Consider the following 18,654-nt stretch of genomic DNA (forward strand, 5'->3'; position numbering starts at 1 on the left):
TCTATGTAGTACTGTGCACCTCCCATAGTCTGTTCTGGTACACCGCTGCTAGCATGTCTTGTGGTGTATGCATGGGTGTCCGAGCTGGGTGCTAGTAGTTTAAACAGACAGGTCGGTGCATTCAACATGTCAGTAATTCTTACAAAAACAAGTAGTGATGAAGTCAATCTCTCCTCTGCTTTGAGCCAGGAAAGATTGACATGCGTATTGTTAATGTTCGGGTGAAGTAGCAATGGGAAGATGTCTGAGAAACTCACTTTTTGAGAAACGTCATGTGTATGCTAATTGTTTTTGACTAGATGAATACTGCTCACAGGTGTAGAGTAGACATCAATAGGAATTACCCTCTACAACTACAGCATCTCACTGTTTCAATATGAGGACTAAATTGGTGTGACGGATGTAATATGTGAAAGACTGGTACGGTATGCTGCTGCCCAGCTGTCTCCATCTGTGTGATTGGCTCTTATCTGTCACTAGGCTCGCTTTCCAATCAGAGTGTACTCAAGTGGCACAGAAAGATAAAGAAGTGGCTGTAAAGAGGAAATTGAAATCATATTATTAACTTGTGCGTGCAATTAAAACTCCATATTTAAACCATCTGCAGAGTCATTAGGATTCATCCCTTGTTCCCCAGAGGAACTGATAAAGGCAGGGAAATAAGTCTTATGTCCTCCCACGGGAGGCAATAAAGGATCCTCAGCATGTGCAGGCCTGGGATATCCATTTGTAATTGTTGTCCCAGGGGACTGCCATCCATTTGATTCGGTCCACTCTCAACTGGTACTATTGTCCAGACTGACAACAGCATCCTAATTTCTCCCTCACTACTCCTCCATCTCATACAGGGAGAATGTTATTCTCTGAAACGACTCCCCCCCTCCCCCTCTCCTGACTACCTTGCTTTGATCTTGGGGCTCAGAGGACTCTGAAATCAGCATCATGCCTGGTCTGTGTGAGGTTTGACGTGTGGAGAGGATGAGTGAGCGAAAGAAGGGAGAGATGGGTGGAGAGAGAGATGTTCTGTAGAGAGGGGTAGAGAAGTGGCATTAATGCGTCGGCTGGCTGGGGAACACGCAAAGCGTTTTAATGAGACACGGGAGACGAGGCCCCAGTATGTCTCTGTGTTTCTCCATTCAGAGCCATGAATTCGGTGGCTCAGGGTGACGAGATTCGGCAAGGTTCTCTGTCTCTCTGAGATGATGTGACATGCTATCCAACGTGTTCGGAGAACTTCTCTCACTGTGCACACATCCAACCACTCAGCATTTTACTTTTTGATAACTAGGGCCGGGACTATACCGGTATAGCGATACTCGTTAGTATCATGGCAAGGAAACAAAACACGAAGCAGATGGAACTTCTTAAGGAAAATGGCCCTAATGTTGGAAACAAACATCATTATGCTGTCCTCCAGAGTCACATGTATTATTTAAGCTATAGCACACATACAGTAGGTATTTAAAGGACCAAAGCGTTTGGTCTGCTTCGTGTGTTCATTTTTGCCATGGAAAAAAATATTGCGATACTGCTATCGTCCAGGCCCTATCGATAACCACATAGGCTATCTGAAAAATTGACAGCAAATGGTAGCCTTTACATCCCTCAGTCTGTATGCACCCTGGCTAGAGTTGAGAATGTATTTCCACACTCAGTCGTACTGTATTCTGTCTTCCTCCCAGTTCCTATCAGTCCTTCTGGGGGTGTGTGATGCGGCAGCAGGTCAGGCAGTCAAGTCAGTGTGTTATCAGAGATCCAGCGTTCACTAGTACTGGGAGATGAGTGCTCTGGTGGGTCCTCTGTACTGCTCTGCCTCAAGGGGAGCGCCTCTCCTTTTGATGTGATCTGACAGAGCGAGAACGGCCCAGAACAAGGCCAGCCAGCACGTTTCTATAGTCTGGAGTGCARACTGTAGCTATACGATGGGGCTAAAATAGCCCTTTTCACAAGGCACTAAGAGGGAGGAAGAAGAAGCACGCATGCATAAGGAGTATTGAGTATAGAGCTCTTTTGTTTGTACAAGGCTGGTTCGCTGCTCCCCGACCGCTCCTTTCCCTCCGAATAACAGGCCATCAGTTTAAGTGAATGCATTTGTCAATTTGAACGGAAGACCGGAGAATAACAATTTGATCCGCTGTTTTCCAAAGTAGGAACTGATTTCAGAGGTGTCTGTGTGCGTACTGTGTATGTGCGCCTGCCCGATGCCTAATGTAGCAATGAGTTGACATGTTATCTCCAGTTCAGCGCCGTCTCGGTGGTGAGCCGCCGCCTCCTCATCTCTTTTTGGAGACTGGCGTTGTGTGTTTGACCCGACTCTCACGCTTGGCTGGAGGAAAGCTCTGTCTGCTTATTGCTGTGMGYGGGGGGGGGGGGGGGGGGGGAGCAGCGAGACACAGGTGCTCAGGGATCGCTGCACCACTGCTCCCATCTCTACCTGGACAAAGATCACGGAGACTCATTTGGCTTTCCTGTCTGCTGCTGGTGTGTTTTTGTGAGAGATTCACATTTTGCTATTATGTTCTTTTAAGGGGGATTCTCAGTGAAATGCTGGGTACCTGGTTTCATTTTGTGATTCCAATTGCATTTATTTAATGTACTGTTTCATTGAGAATCCCCCTTTTAAAACAATTTACAGACACACAGGCATCTCACACCGAGGCATCACATCTTCTCTCCCACTCTCCCCGCAGGCGGCCGCCGTGTACCACCACCTCCAGAGAGCTAAACGCATCAAAGGAAAGCTTAATTTACCATTTCCCAACATCCCCCCCTCCTCGCTCCACACAGACCCATTTTCTCTAAAGCAGTTATTTTAACAACTATTTGATTGCTGTGGTTTACAAGACTTTTATTGCATAATCAACACAGATTAATTTGTTATTCATTTCAATACGTGCGTGCATGTTTGGCTGCCGAACAGTGTTCCCTCAGGAAAAATGTGTAGCTGTGGGGGAAAAAGGTTGCGGAGGGCGGTCCGGGAAGCTGACACCATCTAAAATATAATTTGCACCTCCCATAAATGAGCCAAATAACATATTGGTAAAATGAATAGTAAAAATATGTTTTACATATTGAACACTGCATAAAGCCAATGCATGGCCCATTTGATCAAGTATGCTATTAGCAATAAGTATTGTCAGCTGTAGCCAAACTGATGTAGCATAGTGGCTAGAAATAAATAGGTTGAAGCATGGGGTTATCTATCTGCATTTACCCTATTGGGCTAATCATTAATCGAGTCTTGCATTTGGTCGGATACCCACGCTTCCCCGCGGGTAAGCCGCAAAAGAAGTCAGCTGGCGGGTGGAATGAAACATTCTTTCAACCCGTAGGTCGGCTTGCGATTCAGAACAATTACATTGCTGGTCAGGAACGTTTTAAATCGAGATAATACACTTTTTAAAAACCCATGATCCATGCGCAGAGCTTATGTTCCCTTTCTCCATGTGAGAATATGACACTTTGCCAAGTTTACTTGGATAGCCTACAAGTCCCTGGATAGCCTACCTCACGTGAAAATGACTAAAGTAGGCCTAACCGTAGAAATAAAAAGAGAGGTTATGAAAATGAATAGGCTACAACACCATTGTGGAAACGTGTGCTGCGCGAGTGAAATCCCCAGTTTAGAAGGACAACAACCAGGTTGAGGGATTCACAGCCTGCACATAGTGAAAGAAGGTAGGCTTARTTATTTTGGTAATGCTGTTAATTATTACATTAATTCAGGCTTTCGTTAATTAGACCATACTCAGGCCATATAAAGTGTAAACCAGTGCGTCTGGTAAAAGTTTGCATAGCCTACTAAATAAATGTGGTCTATTTTTGCAGCCTATATTTGATTCTGGGAATTCCCTATGGCACTTGGAACTTGAAAGTGAGTAGTTTCAGGAAATTAGGTGTATGTTGCGGGTCACTACTTCACAGGTGAACCATTTGGATGTAAACTTCTTTTTTTTATTTATCAAAATGCGATTTTTGGCAGGAATGTGTTCGGATTGGTCTTCCATGTAGCACGCTTCTGTCTTTAACATGAACTGCTCAGTATGTGCAGGTAATCCTTTCTAACGCAGCTTTAAAAAAAAAAAAAAAACATATCACGTGGTAGAACTGCATACAGTGCATTCGGAAAGTATTCAGACCCCTTGACTTTTTTCACATTTTGTTACATTACAGCCTTACATGGAACCCAAACCGGCTGCACGCATGCGCCATCATGCATACATTTATTTTGTCCCCCTACACCAAACGCGATCACGACACGCAGGTTAAAATATCAAAACAAACTCTGAACCAATGACATTAATTTGGGGACAGGTCGAAAAGCATTAAACATGTATGGCAATTTAGCTAGTTAGCTTGCACTTGCTAGCTAATTTGTCCTATTTAGCTAGCTTGCTGTTGCTAGCTAATTTGTCCTGGGATATTAACATTAGGTTGTTATTTTACCTGATATGCACAAGGTCCTCTACTCCGACAATTAATCCACACATAAAACGGCCAACCGAATCGTTTCTTGTCATCTCTCCTCCTTCCAGCCCTTTTCATCTTTGAACTTATATGGTGATTGGCATCTACACTTTCATAGTATTACCACAACCACCAGCAAAACAGTTCGTCTTTCAGTCACCCACGTGGGTATAACCAATGAGGAGATGGCACGTAGGTACCTGCACCAATGAGGAGATGGGAGAGGCAGGACTTTCAGCGCGATCTGCGTCAGAAATAGAAAGGAGTTCTATTTTAGCCCTTGGCATCGCAGATGCTCGTTGGCGCGCGCAATAATTGAATAACATGGATTTCTAAATGTATTTTGCAACATGTCCGGTCTGGTCAGCATGTTATTTTAAAATTGATTCAATAAATGTTTTTCCTCATCAATCTGCACACAATACCCCATAATGACAAAGTGAAACAAGTTATTAGAAATAATTGCAKGTTTATTAAAAAATAAAAACAGATYCCTTATTTACTTAAGTATTCAGACCCTTTCCTATGAGACTCGAAGAGCTCAAGTGCCTCCTGTTTCCATTGATCATCATTGAAATATTTCTCTACCTGTGGTATTACTTCTCTCGCAAAGAACACACAACAGGCCCACTAGGTAAATGGATAAACTATTCTACTATGGGTTTGTCTGATTCTTCTATTAATTTGACCTACTCGTTTTATTTACAGAGGAAAAGTAAATGTGTGCTGTTCCAGTGTCTTCAAAGTTCGCCTTGGCATAAATATGTGATCATTTGCATATTTTTTTTGCTGTTGTGGCGATGATTTTGCTGTGGTGCAGCACCATAAATGACTGCAGCGGGAACACTACTGCTGAAGATCTGAGAAACGCTTCTCTCTCTCGCTCTCTTTTTATTTTTTCTTTCTGTCAAAGCATTAACCAAGATTATCACTAATCMTCCTGGTAAAGCGGGAAGGCCTTGTTTGGTCATTATTAAATACATATAGTCACCGGGGAAAAGCAACCCTGGGGAGGATTTAGAGCAAGCCTCATCCTCCCCTTTTTTCATCCCCATATCCTTCTTGCCATCCTCCCCCATTTAATGGCTTCACTAGAGCGAGATGGAGGCCTTCCTTGTGTCTTCTGTCTCTTGCATGTCATCCATACAGCTAATTCCCTCCTCAATCTTGGCATACCACTGGATTATCATCACACTCACTCAGGCTAGCTAGGCAACCCATTACACATGCAGACACAGGATGTGCCAGACTAACAGAGACAACTGGGCCAGTCCTGTGCCTGTAGGCCTGTCTGAAATTGGCAGTGATAGGGAACGGCCCGTGCTAACATCAAGCTGTTTGAGACTTCCTAATCTCTCACTTCAGAATCACTCACACGATGCTCCCACACTCACAGGACAGGACTGTATCTCCTTGACGGTGCCTAAGGCCCGTACAGAGCTAGTTAAAAAAACGTTKCACTACTCTCCCCCCTCTACTTGGAACGAGCTACAAAGGACTTGAAATCAAATCTAATCAAAGTGTATTGGTTTTATACACAGTTTTGCAGGTGTTATAGCAGGTGCAGCGAATTGCTTTACGTTACTAGCTCCAAACAATGCAGTAAACATTTCAAACAAGTACACAATAATAATCCAAAAAACAAGAAAATCAAGAGGTCTCCTTGAATTATTTAAAAACTAGGGTAAAATCTGATGGAAAATTGCCTGTAATTTTTTGTACATTTTTTATTTTTATACTGTAGTGCTTTTAGTCTTATGTTGTACAGGTTTGAAACTAGGGCTGGCACAATTACTGTATACTCATGTAACCGACAATTATGGATGAAGAAAATAATACACTGTCATAACTGTTTTGGGGGGGGGGGTGTACAGACAGCTGACTGGTGAAACTTTGTTTCTCCTTGCTGAAACAAGCAAGGTATTGTTGCAAACAAGTCCTAAGCAACACCCTCCTCCATGCAGTCAGTAGCAGAGGAGTTTATATATTTTTTGCTATTCAAAGAAATGGTGACCGCGGCCATTTGTCCGACCGATTACGGTCATAAAAAATGCCAGGACCTGTCACAGCCTTATTTGAATTTTAGTGTGTTCCTTTATTGGCCAGGTCTCGCTTGCAAAATTGACTTTTAATCTCAGTGAGACTAACCAGGTAAAATAAAGCATAAGAATAAAGGGGATTTCTGATTGTGGATCTCTCCACAGGGTCGATCACTGATAATTCCAGTGCTTTTGATATCAGCGTATGGTCCTTCCAGCCTGTGTCTGATGGTAGCCAGAATAGCCACTTCCCCTCTCTGTGATCTGTGTTAAGCCAGTGAGCTGGTGTCCTTGGGCTGACCTAGGGGCAGTGCATATAAGGACAGATTATCCCAGAGAGTTAAAACTCAGATTAACCACACTGTGCAGGAGGGGGTAAGGCTTTCAATAGGTCAAGGTAATTGCAAAGGGACTAGCTAGCCCATCCCTGTGAGGGCTCAAACAATGCTCAATTTATAGTAAAAAGCCATCAGTCAGCATTATCGGTCTTTTCCTCCCATTGGAATGTTGACCAGTTGAGGTCAGCACAGCAGAGACGTGGGATTGGTTTGGGCTCCCGAGTGGCTCAGCGGTCTAAGGCACTGCATCTCAGTGCTAGAGGCGTCATTACAGATCCTGGTTCGATTCCAGGCTGTGTCACAACCGGCCGTGATTGGGAGTCCAATAGGGCGGCGCTCAGTTGGCCCAATTTTGTTCTTAACTGACTTGCCTAGTTAAATATAGGTGAAATAAAAAATAAAAGCAGCCCTTCTTTGTCTCATTGAGTTGTATGTAGGACATTTGCACAGTATTGCATGTGGAATAGAAACCTCCATAATACAGCAACAGAACATATTTTCCTCAGAGGGCGTCTGTTTTTGTTTGGACTAAGTCATTTTTTAATGATCAAAGCCTCCAAATTAGTTGTTTTTGTCACGCCCATTTCTGTTTATGGTAGGTGAAGGCTGCCTGCATCTATTCTGGGATCTAGAGGTGTGTGTATGTGTGATCATTCATCAAAGATTTATAGCCGTSTGTGACTGTGTGTTGGGCCAGAGGCTGTGTGAAGTGGCAGGTTTCTCAAGAGCTGCTGGATGCTCRACCTGAGTGGCCATGTCGCTGTCGCCAAACAGATGTGCCTTCCATCATTATTTATCCCTCCCTCCRTCCGATCCCTGTCTCATCTTTCCTCTAAATGACCTCTGCTGCCAGAGGACCTGGCTCTAGCCGCTAACTTACTGTGCTCTGTGCGTGTGCTTAGTGTGTGCTGTGCATGTGCGTGCTTGAGCCTCTGCCGGGAGATAGGAAAAACCGAGGACTTGTGAGTTGCGAGCTCATGTTATCATTGCATGTATGAACCATGTGTGCGTGCTCATGCTATAACAAGCCGGATATAGGCCTGCACGGTACTCATTTGCTGCGTGTGTTGCAAGTAAGTTGTCTGAATGATACCGGATGTGCTTTAATCACATGCGATGTGTGCGGCTGACTGTCATGTCCGCGTTCATCAGATCACTAGTCTCTCTGCTACAGCTGTACTCAGGTCCTCAGACAGACCGCTGTTTCCAAAAGGGGAGGTGACATTCCACCCCTCACCGACTCTATCCTCCAGCGTTGTCATTGTCATTCAGCTACACACGCCACAATAGTGATGCCCTCGTTTTTAGAATTGCTTCAAGAGTACCTTTTGTCTCCGAGTGAGAGGGGAAAATGAGACTCATGCCCTGTGGTTTTGGATTTTTATATTTTTTTTTATCTCATGTTGTTTCAAGGGGTTTTGGGATTAGTGTTAATTTGGAGAACACTCCAGGGTGCTTGTTAGGATTTGACGGAACTGTTAGTGTCTTCTGCTTTACCATTGAGAATTATTGCTGCTACTGCGTGCTTGAGGAAATAAGGGTTCTTGTTTTAATCATTGATTGATTGATTGAATTGACTTGTTTCTCCCCCCCTAATATCAGCAAAAGGGTCTAATTTAGTGAACGGTGGAAATAACACTAGGCCTGAATGTGTTGACCGTGTTCTAAGTGAGTTGTGTGTGGGCGGTTGTTATCCCTGTCTTTGATGTGCTCTCTTGCTCTCGGCCAGGGCTGTGCCCTCTGACCCCTCAGTGTTGACACAGGAAGCCTCCCGAGGGTACCTTCCTCTGGACACTGGCCCTTCCTCTGTAGTCACTAAATACCACAGACGCACCCTGCCCCTCAGCACTACTCCATTGATTAGTAGTGCTGCTTCTTAAGGGATTTCAGTCAATGCCTTGGGACCTCTGTGGATGAGTGCATCAAAACAGAAGAGCATGAAGATATCCCTAGTCGGTAGCAACTGAAGAGAATGCATTTAAAATGGCACTTATGAATGCTCTTAAACAGACTCTGTTCATGCGTTGAAGTGGTCGTTGAAGGGCTTCTTCAGCTGTAGGAGCCAGTAGTCCATGTGGTTTAATGGAACGTAGTCATGAGAGAGGAGAAGCTAACTTTCCTGTGGATCGATGAGCTGCGTTCTCTAGGGGGAGGGGGGGGGGTGAATGAATAGAGCCTGGCTGTGAAGGAGCTGACATTAGTGGTCTCTCTTTCTTTTCTTGCTCTCTCTCTCTCTCTCTGTCTCCCCCCCCCCCCCCCCATGGTCCACTACTGCTATCATGGCCTTTCCTCTCTCACGTCCTCTATATGAGCAGACTCACAGGTTTGCTCGTCTTTTTCTCAGTAAGTGTACTCAGAATCACAAATGCTGGGCCTAATTGAATGTGCCCACATTTGGCTATAAATACTTGCGAGGAGGATGGGAGTACATTTTCTTAGAAATTTAGATAAATGCCTTGACGAGGTGTCTGTCTCTGTCTGTACGTGTGTGTGTGTGTGCTAGTTTTTGGTGTGTGTGCTAGTGGTGTGTGAGGGAGAACAGGGGATGTAATTGGGGATGTTGTATGGGTGTCAGGTTTGGCCTTTAAGAAGAGGCACCATGGGGGCTGTATAGAAGGGGTGGGGGTCATGAGATAATGGAGCGTTGGGGCTGTATAGGGCGAGGGGATGGACTGACGACAGTCAATAGGATGACCCTGGGGTCAGGAGTTCAGAGGAGTGCAGTCCATTGTTGAGAGGACTGCTCGATGGTGTCTGGTGACAGTGTGGAAGTGATGGGTGTAGTGATGAGAGCATATTAAGACAACCGAGTGTGCTGCATACAGTAAGTTGTGGATATTTGTCTGTGCCTCTGTCGGAGTGGGTTTCTGTATCCTTGTGGCGAGTGAGGTTACAGATGCCTGCCAGAACATCTAGCTCTAGGTCTCTCCTTTGTGTCGTCTCTCTCTCTCCCTTCTTTGTTCTCTCCCTCTCTCCTCTATAATTGAATAGACATGTTGAGGGCTGGCAGCTCCTTCCATAGGCGTTGGGGCTGCCATTAAAGCCCTGAGCCCCCGTCTTCATCATACTGTAGCCTCTGCTATAGACAGTTCAGTCACTCACAGGGACAGTACAGCAGCACAAGCTATCCTCTGAAGCTAAAACGGCATCTATCCTCTCTGAAGCTAAAACGGCATCTATCCTCTCTGAAGCTAAAACGGCATCTATCCTCTCTGAAGCTAAAACGGCATGTAAACCAATCCTACTCTATCCTCCGGGCACATCTGATACAGATACACCACATACGGTTTTTTAAATGACCTATGTGACCTGGAGGTAGGAGGTTAAGCGAGAATTCATTTGTTTCGCCCCCCAGAGCCGAGACATTTAAACCAAGATTGTCTCAATTGGTGTCCAGCTGTTTTAAGTGGCTATGCGTAATGTGTAAACGTACCGCTCTGAGGCACTTCCAGAGCAACCTAGCAAGAAAGTGACTCAAGTAGTTTCTTTTTTCAACGTCTGTCTTTATGCTTAAATTCTGCAAGCACACATCCTCTTTTCCTGTTCCTCATTTTTGACCGATGGGTTTCTCTCTTTTCTGCCCTGTTCTTGTAATGCTACCTCTTTGTCATCATTGCCTACCTCCCTCATTCTACCCTCTGCCCTCCTTTCTATTCTGTCTTGAGTCAAAGGCTCAACAAATGTAAAAGTCTCAGCGAAGGCATAACATCTGAACAAAACACCAAACAAGCTGCACCACAGTTAAATGAGCCCCCCCCCCCCCTCTTTTTCCATCTAGCCTATGATGCTCTATTTACAACTACCCTCAATAAATAACAAATGCGAACATGCCTAAAGACGTAATTTGACCAGTTGAGGCTGCTGACGGGAGGACGGCTCAAATTAACGGCTGGAACGGCATCAAACACATGGAAACCATGTGTTTGATGTATTTGATACCGTTCCACGTATTCAGCTCCAGCCATCCAGTATTTCACCTTTGCCTAATTCCCCTTTTGAAATGTGGAGTTAGTCGGCCTATATTCTCCGATGTTCCTCATCATTTCATCAGTCTGAATTCGGGGAAGGCAGAGTGTTGATATTGCACAGTAGGTACTAGTTAGTAGTTAGAACATGTTTGCCAGCCTTCATAAATGACTCATTTTCTTATTGGACTTGGCTAGTAGAACAGGATGTTTTGTAACAGAGAGACTATTTCTGTAGAGTGCTTACTCAGGGATGTGTGGTTTAGCGCTCCCTCAGAAGATTTGTAGTGCAGCTGGACTAGTGGCACGGTCTTTAGGGGGAACTCGTCTATTTGATAGAATGGATACACAAATACAGAACTCCTATATTTTACTGAAGCGATTATAAGCATTTTTCAAATGGACTTTTGACTCTTGTATTGGTCATAGTTGCAGATAATTATTCCACCTTCAGCGCTATACATCTACAGTACATTGTGAACTGACTGAATGGTTTCTTAGTGGCTATGGATGCAGACCTAAGTTCAGAACATGGTTTCTCTTTAAAAGAGTCCGTGTTCTAGCGCTCTCTCTCTCCTTTCCTCCTCCCAGTCCCCTCTATATAGTAGTGTGTGATAAAGTGCCTCTGAAAGGCCGATTCATTCCAATCTCAAGGGATCTGTGAGCAGATTTCTCACGCGTCATATCCCCATGATGATTCCTATCAGAGGGCAGAGCTGTGGACTGGTGCTACATGTTTTGCTCCTATTCCCTCCCAGACCAGGCTACTAACACAGGGCTTTTAGCCAACAACACCAGACTGTAGACATGTCAGCCCATAGTCTTTAGAAAATGGATAGAATTGAACTCTCTCTCTTGCCCCCTCCTTCTCTCCCGCTGTTCCTGTCTCGCATCTCTTTCTCACTCCCTTCCCCCCTACTATAGCTTTCTCCCTCTTTTCTTTCTTCATCTCTAGCTATCAAATCACATTTTATTGGTCACATACTCATGGTTAGCAGATGTTAATGCGAGTGTAGCGAAATGCTTGTGCTTCTAGTTCCGACAGTGCAGTAATATCTAACATATAATCTAGCAATTCCCCAGCTACTACCAAATACACACAAATCTAAAGGGGTGAATGAGAATATGTACGTATAAATATATGGATGAGCGGCATAGGCAAGGTGCAATAGATGGTATAAAATACAGTATATACATATGAGTAATGTAAGATATGTAAACATTATTAAAGTGGCATTATTTAAAGTGCCATTGTTTAAAGTGATTAGTGATCCATTTATTAAAGTGGCTAGTGATTGGGTCTCAATGTAGGCAGCAGCCTCTCTGAGTTAGTGATTGCTGTTTAGCAGTCTGATGGCCTTGAGATAGAAGCTGTTTTTCAATTTCTCGGTCCCAACTTTGATGCACCTGTACTGACCTCACCTTCTGGATGGTAGCGGTGTGAACAGGCAGTGGCTCAGGTGGTTGTTGTCCTTGATGATCTTGTTTGGCTTCCTGTGACATTGGGTGCTGTAGGTGTCATGGAAGGCAGGTAGTTTGCCACGGTGATGCGTTGTGCAGACCGCACAACCCTCTGGAGAGCCTTGCGGTTGAGGGCGGTGCAGTTGCCGTGCCAGGCTGTGATACAGCCTGAACGGATGCTCTCGATTGTGCATCTGTAAAATTTCTTCAGCCTCCTGAGGTTGACGAGGCGCTGTTGCGCCTTCTTCACCACGCTGTATGTGTGGGTGGACCAATTCAGTTTGTATGTGATGTGTACGCCGAGGAACTTAACTTTCCACCTTCTCCGCTGCTGTTCCTTCGATGTGGATAGGGGGGTGCTCCCTCTGCTGTTTCCTGAAGTCCACGATCATCTCCTTTGTTTTGTTGACATTGAGTGAGAGGTTGTTTTCCTGACACCATACTCCGAGTGCCCTCACCTCCTCCCTGTAGGCTGTCTCATCGTTTACATTTTACATTTAAGTCATTTAGCTGACGCTCTTATCCAGAGAGACTTACAAATTGGAAAGTTCATACATATTCATCCTGGTCCCCCCGTGGGGAATGAACCCACAACCCTGGCGTTGCAAGCGCCATGCTCTACCAACTGAGCCACACGGGCTCGTTGTTGGTAATCATCGTTGTTGGTAATCAAGCCCACTACTGTTGTGTCGTCTGCAAACTTGATGATTGAGTTGGAGGTGTGCATGGCTATGCGGTCGTGGGTGAACAGGGAGTACAGGAGAGGGCTGAGCACGCACCCTTGTGGGGCCCCAGTGTTGAGGYTCAGCGATGTGGAGATGTTTCCTACCTTCACCACCTGGGGGGCGGCCCATCATGAAGTCCAGGACCCAATTGCACAGTGCGGGGTTCAGACCCAGGGCCTCCAGCTTGATGATGAGCTTGGAGGGTACTATGGTGTTGAATGCTGAGCTGTAGTCAATGAACAGCATTCTTACATAGGTATTCCTCTTGTCCAGATGGGATAGGGCAGTGTGCAGTGTGATGGCGATTGTATCGTCTGTGGACCTGTTGGGGCGGTATGCAGACTGAAGTGCGTCTAGAGTGGCCGGTAAGGTGTAGGTGATATGATCCTTGACTAGTCTTTCAAAGCACTTCCTGATGACAGAAGTGAGTGCTTACAGGGCAGTAGTCATTTAGTTCAGTTATCTTCGCTTTCTTGGATACAGGAACAATGGTGGCCATCTTGAAGCATGTGGGGACAGCAGACTGGGATAGGGAGCGGTTGAGTATGTCCGTAAACACACCAGCCATCTGGCCTGCGCGTGCTCTGAGGATGTGGCTAGGGATGCCATCTGGGCCAGCAGGCTTGCGAGGGTTAACATGTTTAAATGTTTTATCACGTCGGCCATGGAGAGGGGTTGGGGGGCGCAGTCCTTGTTAGTGGGCCGTGGCGGTGGCACTGTATTAGTGTGACATCGGTGTCCGTGACGTGGCTGGTTTTCTTTTTGTAGTCCGTGATTTCCTGTAGACCCTGCCACATAAGTCTCGTGTCTGAGCCATTGAATTGCAACTCCACCTTGTCCCCGGACTGGTATTTTGCTTGTTTGATTGCCTTGTGGAGGGAATAACTATACTGTTCATATTCTGCCATTTTCCCAGACCTCTTTCCATGGTTAAATGCGGTGGTTCGCACTTTCAGTTTTGTGTGAATGCCTTCATCCAGCCACAGTTTCTGGTTAGAGTAGTTTTTAATAGTCACAGTGGGTACAACATCTCCAATGCACTTCCTTATAAACTCACTCACAGAGCCATCGTATAGAACGATGTTGTTCTCTGAGGCTGACCGGAACATATCCCAGTCCGCGTGATCAAAACAAACCAGCGTTGAATGGTTCTAGTCACTGGTAATCCTGTTTGAGTTTCTGTCTATAAGACGGTAGGAGCAAGATGGCGTCATGGTTGGATTTGCCGAAGGGAGGACGGGGGAGGGCTTTGTATGCATCGCGGAAGTTAGAGTAGCAGTGATCGAGTGTATTACCCCCGTGCGTAGTGCAATCCATATGCTGATAGAATTTAGGTAGCCTTGTTCTCAAATTTGCGTCGTTAAAATCCCCAGCTACAATAAATGCAACCTCGGGATATATGGTTTCCAGTTTACATAGAGGCCAGTGAAGTTCCTTGAGGACCGTCTTGGTGTCTGCTTGAGGGGGAATGTACATAGCTGTGACGATAACTGACGAGAATTCTCTTGGGAGGTTTGATTGTAAGGAATTCTAGGTGAGCAGAAGGACTTGAGTTCCTGTATGTTGTTATGATTACACCATGAGTCCTTAATAATGACGTATACTTTCCCGCCCTTCCTCTTCCCAGAGGTGTTTATCTCTTTCGGCGCGATGCATGGTGAAGCCCGGTGGCTGAACCGATTCCAACAACATATGGGGCAGCAGGGTAGCCTAGTGGTTAGAGCGTCGGACTAGTAACCGAAAGGTTGCAAGACCGAATCCCCAAGCTGACAAGGTAAAGATCTGTTGTTCTGCCCCTGAACATGGCAGTTAACCCACTGTTCCTAGGCCGTCATTGAAAATAAGAATTTGTTCTTAACTGACTTGCGTAGTTAAATAAAGGTCAAAAATATATATATATCCCGATAGAGCCATGTTTCCGTGAAACGGACTGTTACAATCTGAAGTCTCTTAGGAAGGCAACCATTTTGTCTACCTTGTTGTCAAGAGACTGGATGTTGAAGTAGTATACTCAGGAGTGGTGTGCGATATGCACGTCTACGGAGTCTGACCAGAAGGCCGCTCCGTCTGCCCCCTCTGCGGCACCATTGTTTTGGATCGGCTTCTGGGATTTGATCCATTGTCCTGGGTGGTGCTCCAAACACAGGATCCGCTTCGGGAAGGTCGTATTCCTGGTCATAATGTTGGTACGTTGACGTCACTCTTATATCCAATAGTTCTTCCGGGCTGTATGTAATGAGACAAGATTTCCTGGGCTAACAATGTAAAAATGAATACATCAAAAACAAAATACTCCATTGTTTCCTAAGGACTAAAAGCGAGGGGACCATCTCTGTCGGCGCCATCTTGCATTGATCTCCCCTCTCTCTTGCTCACCCCCTTCCCCTCCTGACTCTTGCTCACGCCCTCCCCGTCACTTCTCTCCCCTCCCTGTCTGTCATACTCCTACTGTGTGATTGTGTGTGCATGTAGATGGTAATTAAGACGTCTCTGTGTGTGTGTCGCGCTCACTCTGCCTCCCTCTCTCTGCGCCAGTGTTTGATTGGCATCTCTGTTGTGTTGACTCCCCTGCTCTCCTATGAGCCAGCACCAACAGGCCCGTATACTAAGTTGGAAACAGCGCTCGGGCTAATGAAATGTCAAAGAGACGGCTACATCTTTAAAGGTACAATATGTATAAATCGTTCTGCCATTTCATGGTTGCTAAAATTCTAATAGTTCACCTATATTCAGTTTGTGACAAAACAAGCACGTGTGGAGAGTAATTGTACTAAGCCGCTAAAATATATTTTCAATAACCCAAAATATTATATTTTCAACAATATGAAGCTTGTGTACAAAACCGAAAGTAAAAGATGGAAACAAAACTTAAGAATGTAAGCATAGAAATTGCGCACCTAGAACATATCCACCACTTCTTAGACTCCCATTTCTATGTGAATATGGTAGGGTCACCCAAAAAGTTACATATTTCAGCTTTAAAGGACATTGCTCTTTCTCTGAACAAGGACCAATAAATATTATAATTTTCTAATCTCTGCCGCTGCCGCTTTGCATTGAGCTTTGGCAGCATCCTGTGGTCCCTCCATGCCTTCCTGCTGCGCTAAGCAGGCGGCCCCATCGATATACAGCCAACTCCCATTCCCCCTCGGAAATGCCACTGGTGTTGCGCGGGTGGGTGGGTGCGATCCTGGCAAGTCGATGAAAACACTCTTCCCATGCTCTTTGAGTCTGGCTTTGTGAGGCACCCTGCTGTTTGTCTGCAGGGATGTGTGTGTGTGTGTGTGTGTGTGTGTGTGTGTGTGTGTGTGTGTGTGTGTGTGTGTGTGTGTGTGTGTGGTGTGTGTGTTGTGTTGTGTGTGTGTTGTGTGTGACGGAGCATACTGAAGTTGTGCGTTACTAGCGGTGTTGGGCGATTGATCCAGCCAAGTTAAGGGCCCAGAATATGATTTCCAGCCAGTTGGCCTGCTTCTCTAAAGGCTGCTGACAGTGTACACTGTAGCTCACTGATAGAGGAAGAGGGAACTCCCGTTAGCCAATCAATTAGTGGCCTTATGGCTGAATAGATAATAGACTCCTTCGCCTCATTCCTGGGGCATGGAGGAGACTGAGGAGGAGAGGGGGGTTGTGAGAGGGGTTGAGGGATGCAAAAAGGGAGGGGAGTATTGAGTGATGGGGAGGAAAGAAGAATGGGCCTCATGAGGAAGAAAGAGGAGGTAGGAAGAGGAGGGTCAGACTCTGAAACCAGTGAGGTTGTTCTTTCTTCTTCTAAGTGGTAGTTGGAGGCTGTGAGTTAGAATGGGCCAGAGCCACAGTCCTCTGTATTGATCCTGGTGAGCAGCCAGCTCTGATAGCCAGGGTTTGTTTGAGCTGCACTATCAATAGTAGGATAGCCACTGGAGGCAGGAGCACAGCTTCTACTGCGGGACTCTGACATACCGCACATACTCAGCATGTGACCGTGTGTGTTTGTCTATGAATTCCTGTTAACTGAGGTCTAGTGTAAGATTTGTTTGTGTGGCCTTCGTGGTTTTAGATGAACAAGTGTGTGTGTCAGTCCTTTTGCTCTGTTCTCCCCTCCATAGAGGAGATGGCTGCTGTCTCTGAGCTCCATGAAACATTAAAAGGAGATTCTGGGTGGTGGAGAACAAAGGAGCCACCCTCTGTACTGTGTCACTCTGCCTTACTGTTGTTTTCTCTCTCTCCATCTCCCTCTCCCTTTTTTCTTTTTCTTTCTCCCCCATCTCTCTCGCGCTCTCTCTCTCACTCACACACACACACAAAAGGGAGGAGTCGCATGGTAGAGCACTGATGAATCCCCTAGACAGAATGCACGTTTCACATGATCACCTGGGAAATATCACACACACACACCAAGTCTTCAGCCCTTCACCATCTTTCCCTTTGTTGGTCTTTTTGGGAGATCCACTCATTCCCCTAACTTACCTGATCTGTTTGTGTGTGTGCGCCTTGTGTCTGCACGCAGTATAGCAGCCTCCCTTCTTGAGGACTACCAGACAGTAGATATTTGGTTTCTAGACCTTGGCAATTAGTTGAATCAGTTGTGTAAGTGCAGTGCTAGATAAAGGAGAGGATTGAGAAAACACACTCCTAGTACACAGTACTTTGATCTAGTCAGTCATATTCCTGGCTTAGGTGGGCTAGAGGTAAACAAATGCTAACCCAATGCTCTTCCTCTCTCCCTCTCTCCCTGACTCTCTCTTTCATAAACTTCCATGTGGGTGTTTTTGTGTGTTTGTTTGCATTGAATGCCAGTTCTGTTAAGAGGCAGCCCTCCATGGCCCAGATACATGCCTGGCTAAAGCCAATATTTACCATGGTGGTTTCTCCTTACCTAGAAGAACTGTCATCTCCCTGGCCTTGAACTGTTTCCCTCTCTTTGTCCTTTCTGAAGGCTTTCTGAACCCGACACAACCAACAGGAGGGACAGACACACGGACAGCACACGAGGACATCTCCACGGCAAGAAGAGGTCAGAGACTGTGTTTTCTGTGTGTGTGTGTGTGTGTGTGTGTGTGTGTGTGTGTGTGTGTGTGTGTGTGTTGTGTGTGTGCAGGGTTCAAAACTGCAACCAAACACTCGCATTTGCAACCGTTTAACTTTACTGTGCGACACCAATTTTTAGTTGGTCGCTAGGGTGCCAGTGAAATATAAGGTAGCTGGTCACTAGTTTTTGGTTAACAAGTAGCTTTTTTTATAATCAAGATTTATTCATAATAGCAATGGCAACCAGCTATTCAAAAAGTTTTTCTGAAGTCTTGGTTGAATTTTTGTGATGTGCAATTCAGTTATCATGTGCTGTTTGAAAGAACATTTCTTAAAACCTGTTTGGGATAGGGGGCAGCATTTTCACGCTCGGATGAAAAGCGTGCCCAGAGTAAACTGCCTGCTACTCAGCCCCAGAAGCTAATATATGCATATTATTAGTAGATCTGGATAGAAAACACTCTGAAGTTTCTAAAACAGTTTGAATGATGTCTGTGAGTATAACAGAACTCATATGGCAGGCGAAAACCTGAGAAAAATCCAACCAGGAAGTGGGAAATCTGAGGTTTGTAGTTTTTCAAGTCATTGCCTTTCGAATATACAGTGTCTATGGGGTCATTTGCACTTCCTAAGGCTTCCACTAGATGTCCAC

General features: G+C 45.4%; 1 protein-coding gene across 6 annotated transcripts in view; it reads left to right on the plus strand.

Moving 5' to 3' along the window:
- The window catches only part of LOC111977593 (bifunctional heparan sulfate N-deacetylase/N-sulfotransferase 2), a 218,920-nt gene that overhangs the window by 121,037 nt on the left and 79,229 nt on the right, over positions 1–18,654 (plus strand). For all 6 annotated transcript variants that reach the window (XM_070448492.1, XM_070448495.1, XM_070448491.1 and 3 more), the window contains one exon: positions 17,911–17,988. The gene's annotated coding sequence lies outside the window, so the exon portion shown is untranslated. The remainder of the gene's footprint in view (positions 1–17,910; positions 17,989–18,654) is intronic.

Source organism: Salvelinus sp. IW2-2015, linkage group LG18 (genome assembly GCF_002910315.2).
Source record: "Salvelinus sp. IW2-2015 linkage group LG18, ASM291031v2, whole genome shotgun sequence".
In the NCBI taxonomy this organism is placed as follows: domain Eukaryota; kingdom Metazoa; phylum Chordata; class Actinopteri; order Salmoniformes; family Salmonidae; genus Salvelinus; species Salvelinus sp. IW2-2015.